The sequence below is a fragment of the Lipotes vexillifer genome, unplaced genomic scaffold, assembly GCF_000442215.2.
Source record: "Lipotes vexillifer unplaced genomic scaffold, Lipotes_vexillifer_v1.1 scaffold602, whole genome shotgun sequence".
NCBI classification, from domain to species: Eukaryota; Metazoa; Chordata; class Mammalia; order Artiodactyla; family Lipotidae; genus Lipotes; species Lipotes vexillifer.
In genome coordinates, this window is record NW_006790307.1 from 3,326,632 (window position 1) to 3,343,379 (window position 16,748).

The window sequence follows — 16,748 nt, forward strand, 5'->3', positions numbered from 1 at the left end:
TCCATTTAAAGTTTTTATAAAGTATTGGCTATATTCCCTGTGCTGTACAGTGTATTCTTATAGCTTATTTTATGCATAGTAGTTTGTGCTTAATCCCCTACCCCTGTCTTGCCCATCCCCCCTTCTCTCTCCCCACTGGCAACCACTAGTTTGTTCTCTGTATCTGAGTCTGTTTCTGCTTTGTTATATTCATTCATTTGTTTTATTTTTTAGATTCCACATGTAAGTGATAACATAATGTATTTGCCTTGCTCTGTCTGACCTATTTCACTAAGCATAATGCCCTCCAGGTTCATGCATGTTGTTGCAAATGGCAAGATTTTGTTCTTTTTTATGGTTGAGTGGTATTCTATCATGTGTGTTTATATATGTATGTGTTATTTATACCACATCTTTCTCCATGCATCTGTTCATGGACACTTAGGTTGTTTCCATACCTTGGCTATTGTAAATAATGCTGCTATGAACATTGGGGTGCAGGTATGTTTTTGAATTAGTGTTTTTGTTTCTTCTAATATATACCCAGGGGTGGAATTGCTGGGTCGTATGGTAGTTCTATTTTTAGTTTTTTGAGGAACCTCCTTACTGTTTTCCACAATGGCTGCACCAGCTTACATTCTCACCTACAGTGTACAAGGGTTCCCTTTTTCCCACATCGTTTGTTATTTGTGCTCTTTTTGATGATAGTCATTCTGACAGGTGTGAGGTGACATCTCATTGTGGTTTTAACTTGCATTTCTCTGATTAGTGATGTTCAGTATCTTTTTAAGTGCCTGATGGCCATCTGTATGTCTTCTTTGGAAAAATGTCTGTTCAGTTCTCTGCCTTTTTTTAAAATAAATTTATTTATTTTGTTTGGGGTTTTTTTGGACTGTGTTGGGTCTTTGTTGCTGCGCATGGGCTTTCTCTAGTTGAGGCAAGCAAGGGCTACTCTTTGTTGCGGTGCACGGGCTTCTCACTGTCGTGGCTTCTCTTGTTGCAGAGCACAGGCTCTAGAGCGCAGGCTCAGTAGTTGTGGCACACGGGCTTAGTTGCTCTGCAGCATGTGGGATCTTCCCTGGCCAGGGATCAAAATCGTGTCCCCTGCACTGGCAGGTGGATTCTTAACCACTGCACCACCAGGAAAGCCCTTCTGCCCATTTTTTAATTGGGTTGTTTGTTTTGGTTTTGGTTTTGGCTTTCTTTTTTGATACTTAGTTGTATGAGCTGTTTATATATTTTGAATATTAATCCTTATCAGTCATTTGCAAATATTTTCTCCCATTCAGTAGGTTCTTTTTGTTTTGTTGACAGTTTCTTTTGTGCAAAAGCTTTAAGTCTAATTAGGTCCCATTTGTGTATTTTTGCTTTAATTTCCTTTGCCTTAGGAGACCCCAAAAAATATTGCTACGATTTGTGTCAAAGAGTGTTCTGCCTATGTTTTCTTTTAGGAGTTTTATGGTTTCTGGTCTTATATTGGTCTTTAACCCATTTTGAGTTTATTTTTGTATATGGGGTGAGAAAACGTTCTAATTTCATTCTTTTACATGTAGATGTTTATGGCAACTTCTAATCAAAAGTTGATAAATAATTTTCAAATGTCATTTAAATGGTTTAATGAAATAAATAACATAGGATATCATCTTCCTCGGCATACTTTCATTTCAGTTAGATATTTTTAGCCCTACTTATCTTATGGAATTATAGAAGTTTAAATATAAGCAACATTGTAAGTCATTTCTTTTCCTATAAGTATTTTAAAGCCTAATATTAAGTATACATTTTCAGGGCTTCCCTGGTGGCACAGTGGTTAAGAATCTGCCTGCCAATGCAGGGGACATGGGTTCGAGCCCTGGTCCGGGAAGATCCCACATGCCACGGAGCAACTAAGCCCGTGCGCCACAACTACTGAGCCTGCACTCTAGAGCCCACAAGCCACAGGTACTGAGCCCATGTGCCACAGCTAGAGAAAACCCACTCGCAGCAACAAAGACCCAATGCAGCCAAAAATAAATAAATAAATGTATTAAATATGTGTGTGTATATATGTATATACATTTTCACTATCATTTCCTTAAAGGAAAAATTAACCTCAGTAAGCAAAAACTTATTGTTAAAGATCTCTAAAATAATTTTAAGACGTCTGTAAGCATTCTGAAATAGCCTTAAGATTTTCCAGGTTTTGAAACATTATACCAGTGTCATATAATTATCATGTTCTAGAATTCCTTTAACCTAGAAAATACTTCATTTTAACTTTTAAATATCACATAATAAACAATATTCTTTTTCCATTTTTCATTACTGTGTTAAACATATGAATTCCAAGAGTTTAATATCACATTGGGTGGTATAAACTATTTCTCATGTTTATTTCTAGAGAGAACTCCTTTCTATCCCCATTAATCACTTCAGTTCCTCCATAGTTAATTAGAATTGTTTAGTTATTCTCATATCCCTACACCTAAAGCTGTTATTGCAGTCACCAAAATAAAATGCTGACAAACCAGTCCATTTTGCCACACCTGATTCAAAGTAGCCCCATCAAAAACATAAATCTCTGGGTTTTCAAAAATAATAACATGCAAAACAGGCATAGCTGACTTTTTACTGCATGCATTAACTCAACCCTGACGATAGGAGACTTTTATTTTCCTTCAGTCTCTATTGTCTGGATATTTTTTACAGTATGTGTCATTACCGTTATAAAGTGTATATTATATTTTAGGTCTGTTAAAGCTGAGTTAGCCTCCAAGGATGGCACAGTTCTTTCCCATCACACAATTTTAAAAGAGTTTTTGAATCTTAACTATAAAGCAGGTTTATAGCTTAGAGAAACAAGGCATCTCTTAGAAATCTGAGGATTGCCTGTGCCATCCAGACTTGAGAATAAAGGATCATATTATGCTCCAGAGGTCCAGCCCCCAACTTCTCACCCTCAGGGTGTAAGAAGTTCAACAATAATATAATCATGACTCCTAGAACCTAGAATCCAGCATCATGATTTTCAGATTAAAAACAGAATGTTTAAAAAAACAAAAACAGAATGTTTCATTAAGCAGTGATGCATTAGTAAAAATGCACGCTAGTTAGTTTAAAAGAGAACTAAGGTAATTTGCAAAAAGTTCAAGATAAAAGAATGTGCAGACAGTTTGCCTAGAATGATGGATGACAGTGCAGTAACCACCTGGTTATACAGCTCGCCTGAAGGATAGCTCCCTGGTGAGGCAGAGTAGACCATTTGAGCACTGGGGGGCAGATGGACCATAGTAAGGAAGGAGCTTAAATACTAACAGGGAAATCACAGAGACCATCTGACCCATACTGATCCTGATTCAAACCCTTGAGATGGTAGCTGACGAGGAATTAAGGCTAAATATCTTGTATTTATCATGGGAACATTTTAATGTGGTCAAAACAAACCAAAAAGGAAAGAAAAGAACATCTCATTTACAAATTACGAAAAAAAGAAAAAACAGTTCACCCATTTCTCCCACTCCCCAACCTCTGGCAACCACACATCTGTTTTCTGTATCTATGTGCCTGGTTTATTTTATTTTGTTTTGTTTTGTTTTATTTTATATATCAGAGATAGTATACAGCATTTGTCTTTCTCTGTCTGACTTATTGCACTTAGCATAATGCTCTTGAGGTCCATCCATCTTGCTGCAAATGGCAAGATTTCATTCTTTTTATTTATTTATGTATGTATGTATGTACGTATGTGTGTATGTATGTATGTTTGGCTGCGTTAGGTCTTCATTGCTGCACGGGCTTTCTCTAGTTGCAGCGAGCAGGGGCTACTCCCCGTTGCAGTGCACGGGCTTCTCATTGCAGTGCCTTCTCTTGTTGCAGAGCATGGGCTCTAGACGTGCAGGCTTCAGTAGTTGTGGCATGTGGGCTCAGTAGTTGTGGCACACGGGCTTAGTTGCTCCACGGCATGTGGGATCTTCCCGGACCAGGGCTTGAACCCGTCTCCTGCATTGGCAGGCAGATTCTTAACGTCTGCACCACGAGGGAAGCCCTCTTCTGCCTATTTTTAATCAGATTTTTTTTACTGTTGATTTATATGAGTTCTTTATACATTTTGGATATTAACCCCTTGTCATATATGATTTGCAAATATTTTCTTCCATTCTGTGTGTTACTTTCTCATTTTGTTGGATTCTTGGCTGTGCAGAAGCTTTATAATTTGATGTGGTGCCACTTGTTCATTTTTTGTTTTTTGTTTTCTTTTGTTGTCTTTCCTTTGCTTTTTTAGGTTCAAAAAAATCATCACAAAGACCTATGTCAAGGAGCTTACTGCCCATGGTTTGTTTTTTTGTTTTTTGGTTTTTTTTTTTGGCTGCATTGGATCTTTGCTGTTGTGCACAGGCTTTCTCTAGTTGCGGTGAGCGGGGGCTACTCTTCGTTGCAGTGTGTGGGCTTCTCATTGCAGTGCCTTCTCTTGTTGCGGAGCACAGGAGAAGGCATGTGGGCTTCACTGGTTGCAGCACATGGGCTCTCTAGAGCGCAGGCTCAGTAGTTGTGCGCCCGGGCTTAGTTTCTCTGCAGCATGTGGGATCTTCCTGGAACAGGGCTTGAACCTGTATCCCCTGCATTGACAGGCAGATTCTTAACCACTGCACCACCAGGAAGTCAACTGCCTATGTTTTGTTCTAGGAGTTTTATGGTTTCAGGTCTTGCATTCACGCCTTTAATCCGTTTGGAGTTAATTTTTGTGTATGGTGTAAAATAGTGGTCCAGTTTCATTCTTTTGCATGTGGTTGTCTAATTTTCCCAGCATCATTTGTTGAAAAGACTGTCTTTTCTCCATTATATATTCTTGGCTACTTTGTCAAATATTAATTGATATATACGTGTGGGTTTATTTCTGGGTTCTCTATTCTGTTTCAAGATCTATGTGTCTGTTTTTATGTCAGTACCTCACAGTTTTAAATGTTATAGGTTTGTAATATAGTTTGAAATCAGGGGGCATAATGCCTCCAGTTTTATTCTTCTTTCTCAAGATTGTTTTGGTTATTCAGAGTTTTGGCTATGGTTCCAGACAAATTTTAGGATTATTTGTTCCATTTATGTGAAAAATACCATTGGAATTTTGATAGGGATTACATTGAATCTATAGTTTGCTTTGGATATTATGGACATTTTAACAATATTGATTCTTCCAATCCATGAGCATAGAATATAGAATATCTTCCCATTTATTTCTTTCCTTAATGTCTTGTACTTTTCAATATATACAGGTCTTTCACCTCCTTGGTTAAATTCATTCCTAGGTATTTTATTGTTTTTGATGCAACTGTAAATGATATTGTTTTCTTAATTTGTCTTCCTGATAGTTTGTTATTAGTATATAAAAATGTAACTTATTTAAGTGTTGATTTTTATATTCTGCCATTTTATTGGATATGTTTATTTTAACAGTTTTTTGGTGGAGTCTTTATGGTTTCTACATATAATATCGTGTCATCTGCAAATAGTGCAGTTTTACTTTTTCCTTTCCAATTTGGATGCCTTTTATTTTTTGTGCCTAATTCCTCTGGCTAGGAATTCTAATACTGTGTTGAGTCAAAGTGGAGAGAGTGAGCATCCTTGTCTTGTTCCTGATCTTAGAGGGAAAGCTTTCAGCTTTTTGTTGCTGAATATGATGTTAGCTATGGGCTTGTTATATATGGCCTTTATTATGTTGAGGTACATTCCCTCTACGCCCATTTTGTTGAGAGTTTTTATCATAAATGGATGTTGAATTTTGATAAATACTTTTTCTGCATCTATTGAGATGATCATCTGACTTTTATCTTTCATTTTGTTAATGTGGCGTATCACATTGACTGATTTGCTGATGTAGAACCATTGTTGTATCCCTGGGATAAATCCCAGTTGATCATGGTGTATGATCCTTTTAATGTACTGTCAAATTTGGTTTGCTAATATTTTGCTGAGAGTTTTTAAATCTATGTTCATCAGGAATATTGGCCTGTAATTTCCTTTCCCTGAGGCATCCTTGTCTGGTTTTGGATCCAGGGTAATTCTGGCCCCATAAAATGAATTTGGAAGAGTTCCCTCTTCTTTTTTTGGGTGGAGGGAGAGTTTGAGAATTTGTATTAATTCTTTGAATGTTTTGTAGAATTTACCAGGGAAGCTATCTGGTCCTGGACTTGTGTTTACTGGTAGGTTTTTGATTGCTGATTCAGTCTCCTTACTATCCGTTGATTCAGATTTCCTATTTCATCATGATTTAGTCTTTAGACATTGTATGTTTCTGGGAATTTATTTCTCCTGGGTTGTCCAATTTATTGGCATATAATTGTTCATAGTAGTCTCTTATGGTTCTTTGTATTTCTGTGGTATCCATTGTAACATCTCTTTCAATTCTGATTTTGAGTTCTTTTTTTCTTGGTTAGTCTAGCCAAAGGTTTGTTGGTTTTGTTTTTCTATTTTCAAAGAAACAGCTCTTAGTTTGACTGAGCCTTTCTATTATCTTTTTAGTCTCTATGTCATTTATTTCTGCTCTAAGCTTTATTTCTACTAACTTTGGGCTTCATTGTTCTTCTTTTTCTAGTTTCTTGAGGTGTAAAACTATGTTGTTTATTTGAGACTTGTTTCTTGAGGTAGACATTTATTGCTATGAACTTCCCTCTTAGAACTGCTTTTGCTGTATCCCATAAATTTTGGTATGTTTTAGTTCCACTTTCATTTGCCTTAAAGTATTTTTTTAATTTCTTATTTCTTCCTTGACCCATTGGTTGTTCAAGAGCATGTAGTTTAATCTCTACTTATTCGTTAATTTTTCTAGTTTCCTTTGTGTAATTTCTACTTTCATACCATTGTGGTTGAAAAAGATGTCTGATGTTATTTCAATATTCTTACATTTATTTAGACATTTTGTGGCTTAACATATAATCTATCTTGGAAAATATTCCATGTGCACTTGAGAAAAATGCGTATTCTGCTGCTTTGGGGTGGGATTTTTCTATGTATGGCAAGAAAATACATACAAAGAAACCTGGTCTAACCTGGTCACCTGGTCTAATATGTCATTTCAGGCTGATGTTTCCTTATGATTTTATAGCTCGATGATCTATCCATGAATATAAATGGAATATTAAATTTCCCTACCATTATTGCCTTTTTCTCTCTTTAGGTTTGTTAATATTTGCTTCATATATTTAGGTGCTCCTAGGTTGGGTGCATAAATATTCCAAATTTTATATCCTCTTGCTGGATTGACACTTTATCATTATATAATGCCCTTCTTTGTCTCTTATTAGAGTCTTTGTTTTAAAGTCTATTTTGTCTGATAATTATAGCTACCTCAGCTTTCTTTTGGTTTCCGTTTGCATGGAACACCTTTTTCTATTTCTTCACTTTCAGTCTGTGTACGTTGTTAAATCTGAAGTGAATCTGTTGGAGGCAGCATGTAGACAGGTTTTTAAAAAATCTTTTGCGTATCTGCCATAGGTTTTTGCTTTGTGATTACATGAGGCTTACATATAACCTGTATTTAAAACAGTCTGTTTTAAGTTTGAATGCATTCTAAAGCTCTACATTTTTATTCCCCCTCCACATTTTGTTTTCAGTGTTACATTTTACATTACTTTATCTTGTGTATTCCTTATCTGATTTTATAATTATAGTTAGTTTACTACTTTTGTCTTTTAACCTTCATGCTAGCTTTATATATTTATTTACCTTTATCAGTGAAATTTATACTGTCATACGTTTGCTTGTTACTAATTAGTGCTCTTCAGCTTAAAGTCCCTTTAACATTTATGATAAGGTTGGTTTAGTGGTGATGAATTCCTTTGCCCTTACTTGTCTGAAAAGCTCTCTCCTTCACTTCTGAATTATAACTTTGTGGGAGAGAATATTCTTGCTTCGAAGGATTTTTTTTCTTTAAGCACTTTGAGTATATCATGTCAATCCCTTATGGCCTACAAAGTTTCTGGTGAAAAATCTGCTCATTGTTATGAGGGGTCCCTTGTATGTAACAAGTAGTTTTTACCTTGCAGTTTAATATTTTCTCCTTGTCTTTAACTCTTGACATTTTAATTATTATGTGTCTTGATGTGAGTTTCTTTGGGTTCATCTTATTTGGAACTCTCTGGGATTCCTGGATCTAGATGTCTATTTCCTTCCCCAGGTCAGGGAAGCTTTCAGCATTATTTTTTCAAATAAGTTTTCTGTCCTTTTCTCTCTTCTCATTCTGGGGCCATTATAATATGAATATTAGTCCATTTAATGTTGTCCCATAAGTTCCTTAAGCTATCTTCACTTTTTCATTCTTTTTTCCTTTTGCTACTCTGATTAGGTAAATCCCAGTGCCCTGTTTTCAAGTTGACTAATCCTTTCCTCTGCTTCAGCCAGCCTGTATTGGACCCCTCTAGCATATTTTTCAGTTCAGTTATTGTATTCTTCAGCTCTGTGACTTCTCTTTGATACTTATTTTCTGTCTTTTGCTGAATTTCTCACTGTGTTCATCCATTTTCTCCCATGTTCAGTGAGCATATTTATGACCATTCTTTAAACTTTTTATCAGGTAAATTACTTATCTCTGTATCATAAGGGTTACCCCCACCTAGGTTTTATCTTGTTATTTCATTTCGAACATATTCCTCTATGTCCTCATTTTTCTTGAGTCTCTGTGTTGGTTTCTATGTATTAGATGAAACAGCCATCTCTCCCAATCTTGAAGGAGTGGTCATATGTATTAGTTGAACTTATCCAACCTCACCTTAGCTCTTGGTTGTCTCTAGAACCTTTGTGATTGTCCAAGCAGTCTATTTTATTTTTAGTCACTGCCACTTGTGGATGTGCTAAAAGGGTAGGGTTCTCAGCACCTAGATTCAGGCTGACTGGAAGCCAGACACTCAGGCAGCAGCTTTTAAAGTATGTAAATAAATACAGTCCTGTGAGACCACAAGTGTAAGCCCTCCTGGCCACAAGACCAGGCAATCTGGAAGTGTGCCCTGGGCTACAGTCGCTTAAATTGGGGCCCCAGGTGAGTAGATAAACTTCTTTCTGAGAGATACTGGTGAGCTGTAGCAAGGCAGAGGGAGAGTGCAAAGATGGCATCCCCCGCCCTACGTTCCCTGAGAGCACCTCTGTAGACCTCTAGATGTCTGTCAAACCTGAAGTCTGCCCTTCAGGTCAAAACTCTAGGACAAGCCAACAGGGCCCTTTCACAGAAAGCCTAGGGGTGTGTTTCAGTCTGCCATCTGTGCGGTGCTCTGACAAGCACTCTCTCTCTGACTGTACAGTCCACATGAGACCCAGGAATACAAACCCCCTTGCCCACCAGATCCAGCTGTTCAAAGGGTGGCTCCTGGGCGGCAGCCACACAAACCAGCCCCCTGCCATAAAAACCAGGGCATCAGACATGTGTGAGAACTCCCCTCCAAGAGATGCTTGTGCTCTGGAGCCGGGCAGAGGGAGAGTACAAAGATAGCGTTACCTTCCAAAGTCTCAGGAAAGATTTACAGTGAGCCCTTTGACTTGTGTTTAATTAGAAGCCTGCCCCTCAGGCCGCAGTCATGATGATTAGCTTATAGGCCTCCTTCACAGAAAGACTGAACCCCTGGATCCTTTGCTTCATGCTGTGCCATGAGGATGGTAGCTTTTGAAGAATTCTCTCTCTCTTTGTTACCATCCCGTGGGACCTACGAGCATAAGCCCTGCTGGCCACCAGAGCCGGGCCACACAGAGGTGTCCCAGGGCAGCAGCTGCAAAAATGAGGGCACCAGATAAGGGTCTAAGCTGAATTTTGGGAGCTGAAGCAAGGCCAAGGTAAAGCACAGATTGGGTCTACCAGCCTCTGTTCCCTGAGAGCACCTCTTTGGCCTCTAGAAGTTTCAGCCCAGAAGCCTGCCCCTTGGGCCTCTTTCTCAGAAAGACAGGGTGTTTTTCAGTCTGCAGAGTGCCCTGGGGATGGTAGCTTTCCAAGAACTGTCTCTTCGATTTTCACAGTCTCATGGGACTCAGGAATGGAAGCCCCACCCTGGCCCCCAGAGCCAGGTGATCAGGGGCATTCTCTGGGTTCCAGCCACAAAAACTGGGGCACCAGACGTGTAAAGGCTCCCTTCTGGGAGATACTGGTGCCGTAGAGCGGGCCAGAGGGAGAAGGCGAGGATGGCACCCACTGAGGAAAAAGAAAAAAAAAAGGCACCTGCCAGGGCCTCTGTCCCTGGAAAAGTATCCCTGCAGGCCCCTGTCCCTCTGGTGGTTGCCTTAAGATTAGCTGATGATTCTCTCACATCAAGTTTAGGCACTTTCAAACAGCTGCTTTTTCGCTGGGCCCCGGGGTGAGTGATTCTGTTCACGACAGCCCTGTGTCTCTCGTGAAGCCTCTTTGGTTTTCAAAGCCAGGTGTTTTGGGGGCTTGTCTCAGGTGCAGGTCTTTAAAAGTTGGGGTGCCTGATGTGGGGTGGCCCAGGGAAGAGCTCCAGGTTTGAGTTCCCTCCGCACTGTAGGTCACCATACCAGGGTTAGGGTTGATGGCTAGACTACGTCTCAGCCTCTCCTACCCACCTCAACGGGACCCTTTTCTCGTTTGCCCATGTGAAGGAGCTGCTCTGCTAGTTTTCAGGTCTTTTTCAGAGGAAATTGTTCCATAGGTAGCTGTAGACTTGGCGTGTCAGTGGGAGGAGCTAAGTCCATGATTTTCTTGTGTTGTCATCTTGGACTGCCCTCCTGTACCGCTTCTAATTCATGTCATTCATTACCTTTTGTTTTGTTTTTTGAAAACTTCCAAGACATGGTATATAATAATGCTGGCAGTCTAGCATCTGCCTTTAAATCAAATTAGCTTAATGTTTCACCATTTAGGATACTATTTAATGGTTTTTGATAACCCTTCTTCATAATTTTACTATTTTAGTTTACTAATATAAGTTTATGCTGATAGTTTCTAACACTGAGTCATCCTAGCATTCTCAAAATATAGGGTAAAAAGTTTCTCTCAATGTACATTTCATAACATCCCTCTCTCCCCTCTAGAAAAAGCCAAATTAATCATCGAGAATAACATAAGAAAAATCTGAGTGGACTGTTAAGCTCCTATAGTCAGTCATTCATGAATTAATATATTTTTCCAGATATATTTGAGTGCTTACTATGTACCATCCTCTTTATTGTGTGTATGTGTGTGTATGTGTGTTAACCTTCTTAATTCTTTGAGGCTGGTACATATAACTGCATTTTACAGATGAGAGACCAGATCTAAAGACATTAACAATTTGCCCAAAGTCCCACAACTGAGAAGTGGTAGGATTGAACCCAGGTTTAGAGCCTGAACTCTTAACAACCATATTATAATGTTTCTCATTAAAGCATTAGAGAAGATCAAAAAATAACAGAAGCTTCAAGATGGCAGACAAATTTAGTGTGCTGTTTATTCAGTTTCCAAATTTTACTGAAATGACAGTAAACATCTATTAATGGAAATAAATCCAAAATAATATAGAGAGCAGAAGAGAAGGCCCACGTAGTTCAAAAATTCTGACAAATTCCTAGAAGACAAGAAGCAGGAGGCATTAGAGAAGTCACAAACCAGAAAAGCAGGGATCCTTTTAGTCCAGCCAAGCCCCAGAAAGGACTCCAACCTGTGAGACATTAGGTACAGAGAGGGACAGGGTTGCTGGCAGTACTCAGTTTTACTTAAAGGGCTGTCTGTGAACAGTTGGACCAGTCAGCTCTTCCCACCTACCCTCCCCTACTCAGCAATATCTGTACAATGTTAACAGAGAGGTGCTTTTTAAAGAAATTGGACTATATTACATGCATGAAAAGGGGACAGGCTTTAAAGATGGGAGTTGGCCCCTAGATTATGTCCTTCTTGTCACCTGGCATCATGGGAGGCTTTTGAAATCCTTGACTCAGCTTACAAAATAGCAGCCAGCTACATAAAGGGAAGAAAAAGCAAGATATTCCAGACAAAAGGTATAACCTGAGCAAAGGTATAAAGGTTAGGAGCAGCATGGTGGCTGAGGGAAATATTTCACTCTTGCCTGAGGATAAAGGTCAGTCTTAGGTGTGACAGATGCTGAGGCTAGAGGAGCAAACAGTAGCCAGATCTAGAGCTTGTACTTGCCCTATAAGGCAAAAAGGAGCGATTGAAGGATGTAGTGCAAGAATATGAAATGGTCAAGACCATCGTTTTGGCAGTTGAGAGGACCTGGGAATGCATGCTCTCTGGGTATCCTAAGGCAGCGGGTCCCAAAGTGTGGTCTGGGAAGGCATCAGGACCTGGGAACGTTAAAAAAAAAAAAAAAAAAAAAAAAAAAAAAGCGATTATTGGGCCCTGCACACGCATTTGAAAACAACTCTTCTAAGGTAGAATACCTCTTATCTCAAGACATTTCATCTCTTCCAAGAACCTTTCCTGCCCCACCAATGTAGAATGGATCATATACTCCATTGTCACCTACTCTGTCTCCTGAATACACTTCTCATACAGTAGAACTCTATGGTGCTTCCTATGTCAGGTCTTTCCTGGTAACCAGCACACTTCTTTATGTCAGGTATGGCCTCTCACCTGGCTCTGCAGGTCTGGCAGGACCTAGCAAAGTACTTAATAAATTAGCTTCCTGGATGAATGAACCTAAATACTAGTTAGGAGGCATTTGTAGTAGTCCAATCAATAGGCAAGGAAATGAGGTCTTGAACCAGAAGAGTACTGGAGATGGACATGAGAAATATTTAGGAAATAAAATGGGCAGAATGTTAACAAGAGCTAACAATTATATAGCACAAACTACGTACCAGGCAGTTTTAAGTGCTTTACAAGTATTCCTATTTAATCCTCACAATTATCCTATGAGGTAGCTACTACGTTTATCCCCATGTTTTAGATGAAGAAACTGAGGCTGAGTAATTTACCCAAGTCAAATAGCTAATATTGAGCCGAGATTCAAACCCAGACGATTTCTGGCAGCAGACATGTCTATGTTCTTTGTTATTTACACTTTCTGCCTCCAAATTTGTGTTAAGATTTCCAGCTTGAGTGACTGGGTAAATGGGGTGCCATCAGCAAAGACATAAAGACAGGGAAAAACCAGGGGAAGATGCTGAGTTCAGCTCTAGCTATGCTGTGTTTGGGATATATTTATAGTGTGTCCAGCAAGTGGTTTGATATAATAGTCTGAAATACACGACTGAGCTGGGTATACATATTTAGAAATCAACATGTAAACCATGAGAAATGGATGAGATGATCCAGGAAGGATTATAAATGAGAAGACATGTGAACTGAAGGCCCTGGTGAACAATATTTAAGGGAAACTAAGATGCAGTGGTCTCACAGGTATAAGGAAACCCCTAGACGGTAACATCCTAGAAGCCAAGGCAACAGGTAGTCTCATGGAGGGAGTGATCAGCAGTATTGATATCAATGAGTTCAAGTAAGAGAAAGACTGAAGGCCATTTTGGCATAAAGGACTTCACTGAAATTGGTTTGCTATGACCACCTACAGAGGGATGAAAGCCAGATTAGAACAGGTTAAGAAGTGAAAAGGCGGCAAGAAATAGGGAAAGCATATCTAATTCTCTACAGAGAGATGACATCTTGTGGAAGATGCAATTAAAAAAAAAAAAGTTTTTTTGTCTTTTTAGACGAGGCTTCGGTGTATTTTTGAGAGTCCAGCAGATGGAACTAGGGGAAGTGGTATTGAGGATAAAGGGAAGAGATGGAGGACCAATTTAACCAAAACCTGGGAGAGGCTAGTAGAAGCTGGGCTCTGGGAGAAAGGATGGACTTGAGCAAAGAACCACCAACTCAGCCTCTGAGATGAGGACATGAGGATGGGAATGGATATGAGATTCTTAGGTGGAGGGACAAGAATAATGGCCTTAATTTTATTGACAAAATGATGTTAATGGTAGGTAGTCCACTGAGCATGGAGGCAGGGTTAAGCGTAACACTTAAAGGAAGATTTAGGGAGTGGGAGAGGGGGCATCCCTAGATGCAGTAAAAGGACAAGTAATTTTATGAATAAATCATTTACAAAAACCAGGAGATCCAGATTAGGTAATGACAGAAGGCTAAAAGAAACGGAGAAAAAATGGTGGGAAATATCGATCACAGGACTCTGTGAGGTCAAACATCAGTTTACAGCAAGTGAGGGCAGAACTTGATGTTACAGTTAGAGTAGGATATTAGAGTTTCAAACAGCTCTGGATGAAAGTATCTTAGCTTGTAGCCTTCAGAGTGGTTGGTCGAAATAGCAGAGATAAAGGTTGATAAAAGCAAGAATTACAGGGTTGGAATATTGAATGATACCTACATAAGTACATTTCAGAAAATATCAAAATTGCTGGCACTTTTAGGAGACTGCTGTTTTTGTTTGGAAAAATACAGCTGAACTCTGGGTGGGGGGAAATGCTTGAGGTAGATGAGCCACTTCCCATGGCCCTGGGTGCCACAGCTTAAAAAGTTGCTAACAAAATTTGATTGCTACTGTGGAAGGTGTGAGGATGGTTGTAGCAGGGTATGGAAGAAAGAAGAGATGAAGGAAGGAGAGAAGCCAGTGAGTGGAGAAGGAGCTTAGGAGAAACTCAGTGGCAGGGTGGTTGAAAAGAACTTGTAAGAATCGGTGGGAACGTCTAATTTTGAGTTGTTTGCAGTGGGGTGTGCAATGTGACCTAACTCTTCTGCCCACATTTCGCCTCTTAAAAAAGACCACTCCACAGCTCAACGGAGCTGACTGTTCTTACCAATGCCTGGTGAATGAGTGTTCAGCTGTTAGGTATGACCATAAGACTTCTTGGCCACGAAAATGTGATCAGCACTGGTGTGTGTCATTGTCAAGCAAAAGCACTGTGTGACAGATGTGACTCACTTCTCACTTTCCCTCTGCCACAGCAACTGACCACATTCCCAGTGGCAGCTTCGTTATCCAGGGTCCCAGTGAGGTGGGAAGCAGACCCCCATGCTATCCACCATAGCTATGTAGGATAATGTATTCTAAACCACCTGTTTGGGGGACTGTATGTATTCCAGCCTAATTGCCCATATTTCCAACATCCAATCAATTGTTGTCCTGTCAGTTTTATCTAGAACACCCTGACTTCCCCTCCAAATCTACACTGGGCACAACATTCCCTTTCACATATATTATTCCATTAACATCCTAACTCACCAACAAGTGTCTTTCCTTCCTTCCAGTCCATTCTCTATACGGCAGCTAATCTTTCAAAATTACAAATCTGATCACATGACTGGCTTTTAAGTATTTCTAGGCTTGCCATCATCCCTGAAATTAAATCCAAAATGTTTACAAGGCCCTCTATAATCTGCCCTTCCTAGCTTCTTACTGTTCTCCCTCATATTCCAGACTACAGCCATATTCAGCTTCTGAATACAGCATGACCTCTTGTCTCTATGCTTTTGCTAATTCTATTGCACTACATGGAGTACACAGCACCCTTGGCTTAGGCTTGTCCTGATCCCCAGACCAGGAATCTGTGCCACAAATCATACAGAGCCCTAACAGTATTTCCCCTGTTGAAACACTACTTAACAGTAATTATGTAGTGTTTCCCCCATACTGTCCCCAGTGTTAAGCACATAGTACTAAACAGTAGAGAGGCACCAAAGGAAGGAGGGGAAAAAGGTAATTAGCTTTGCCTTTGATCCTTTACAAGGATGGAGGCGTGGCAGTAAGTTTTACATAAAGCTTGACATGTAGAGCACGGTGAGCAGGGGCTACAGCAATGCAGATCAGCAGTGGGGCCTCTCATACACACATGGTCATCTGACAATGCTTGACTCTGCTTCAGAGGGCAATTGATGCTGAAACAAATTTCAAGTCTTTTAAATGCAGGTTTTAAAGACTATGATTTTTCAAGGTTCCCAAACTCAGCATTCTGAACTTACTAAAACTGCTGACCAATCATCCTCATTAATACTTCAAAAAACATCATGTAAAAGGAAATTAACTTTTATTTTTGTTTATGCCAATTCTGCTAAGTGGGACTAAAATGGTTCAGAAGCTTGAAAGATGACTCATTCAATGGTCTTATTTCAAAGAGTAAGCAATTTGATTTGTGATAAGTTTTCCTGTCACTTGCCTACCACGATTCAGTCTTTAAAATCTCATGGGTGGTTATCAAGATTCATAAGAAGGATTTTATTGTCTCTAAACATCAACTAATCCTAGAAAAATAGCAAAAATCTGCTAGAGTCACCTTTACTTTTACAATTTACTTTCAAAGCTCAAATATATAGTTTTGAAATAATACCTAATACCCCCCCATCACTGTTTGGCATGTCTTTAAATATTACAGCTAAACAGGAAATTACCTGTACTGAAAGCAAGTCTTTAGTTCAAGAAAGTAAATTAGTGAACTGTTCTCTTGAAGAGAATGTAAACGAGTAATTTTGAAAATCCACTTATTCTTTTTCAAGAATTCAAGTAAAATGTACTAGTTGCCTTTTTATACAGTACACCAATTGCAAAGCACTCACATTGCCTCATATTCCCGTGTGTAGTGGAAGCCCCCTTTATACTCATATTTCTTTAAGTAAGAGAAAGCATTTTATAGCTGGGAAAAAAAAAAGTATGTTAAGGGATTTAATAAAGACCATCCATTTAAATCAGAGGAGGTAATATATAGAATAGAAACCTATTTTCACTAAATCATGATAGTTCTAATTAACTGGTGGAAGAAAATAGGTTAAAAACAGTACTTAAATTTAGTTAGGAAGATGAAGAACTGACACTAAGAGTGTCTGAAAACTTCTGCATGTACAGAATCTCAGTTGCTTTTAC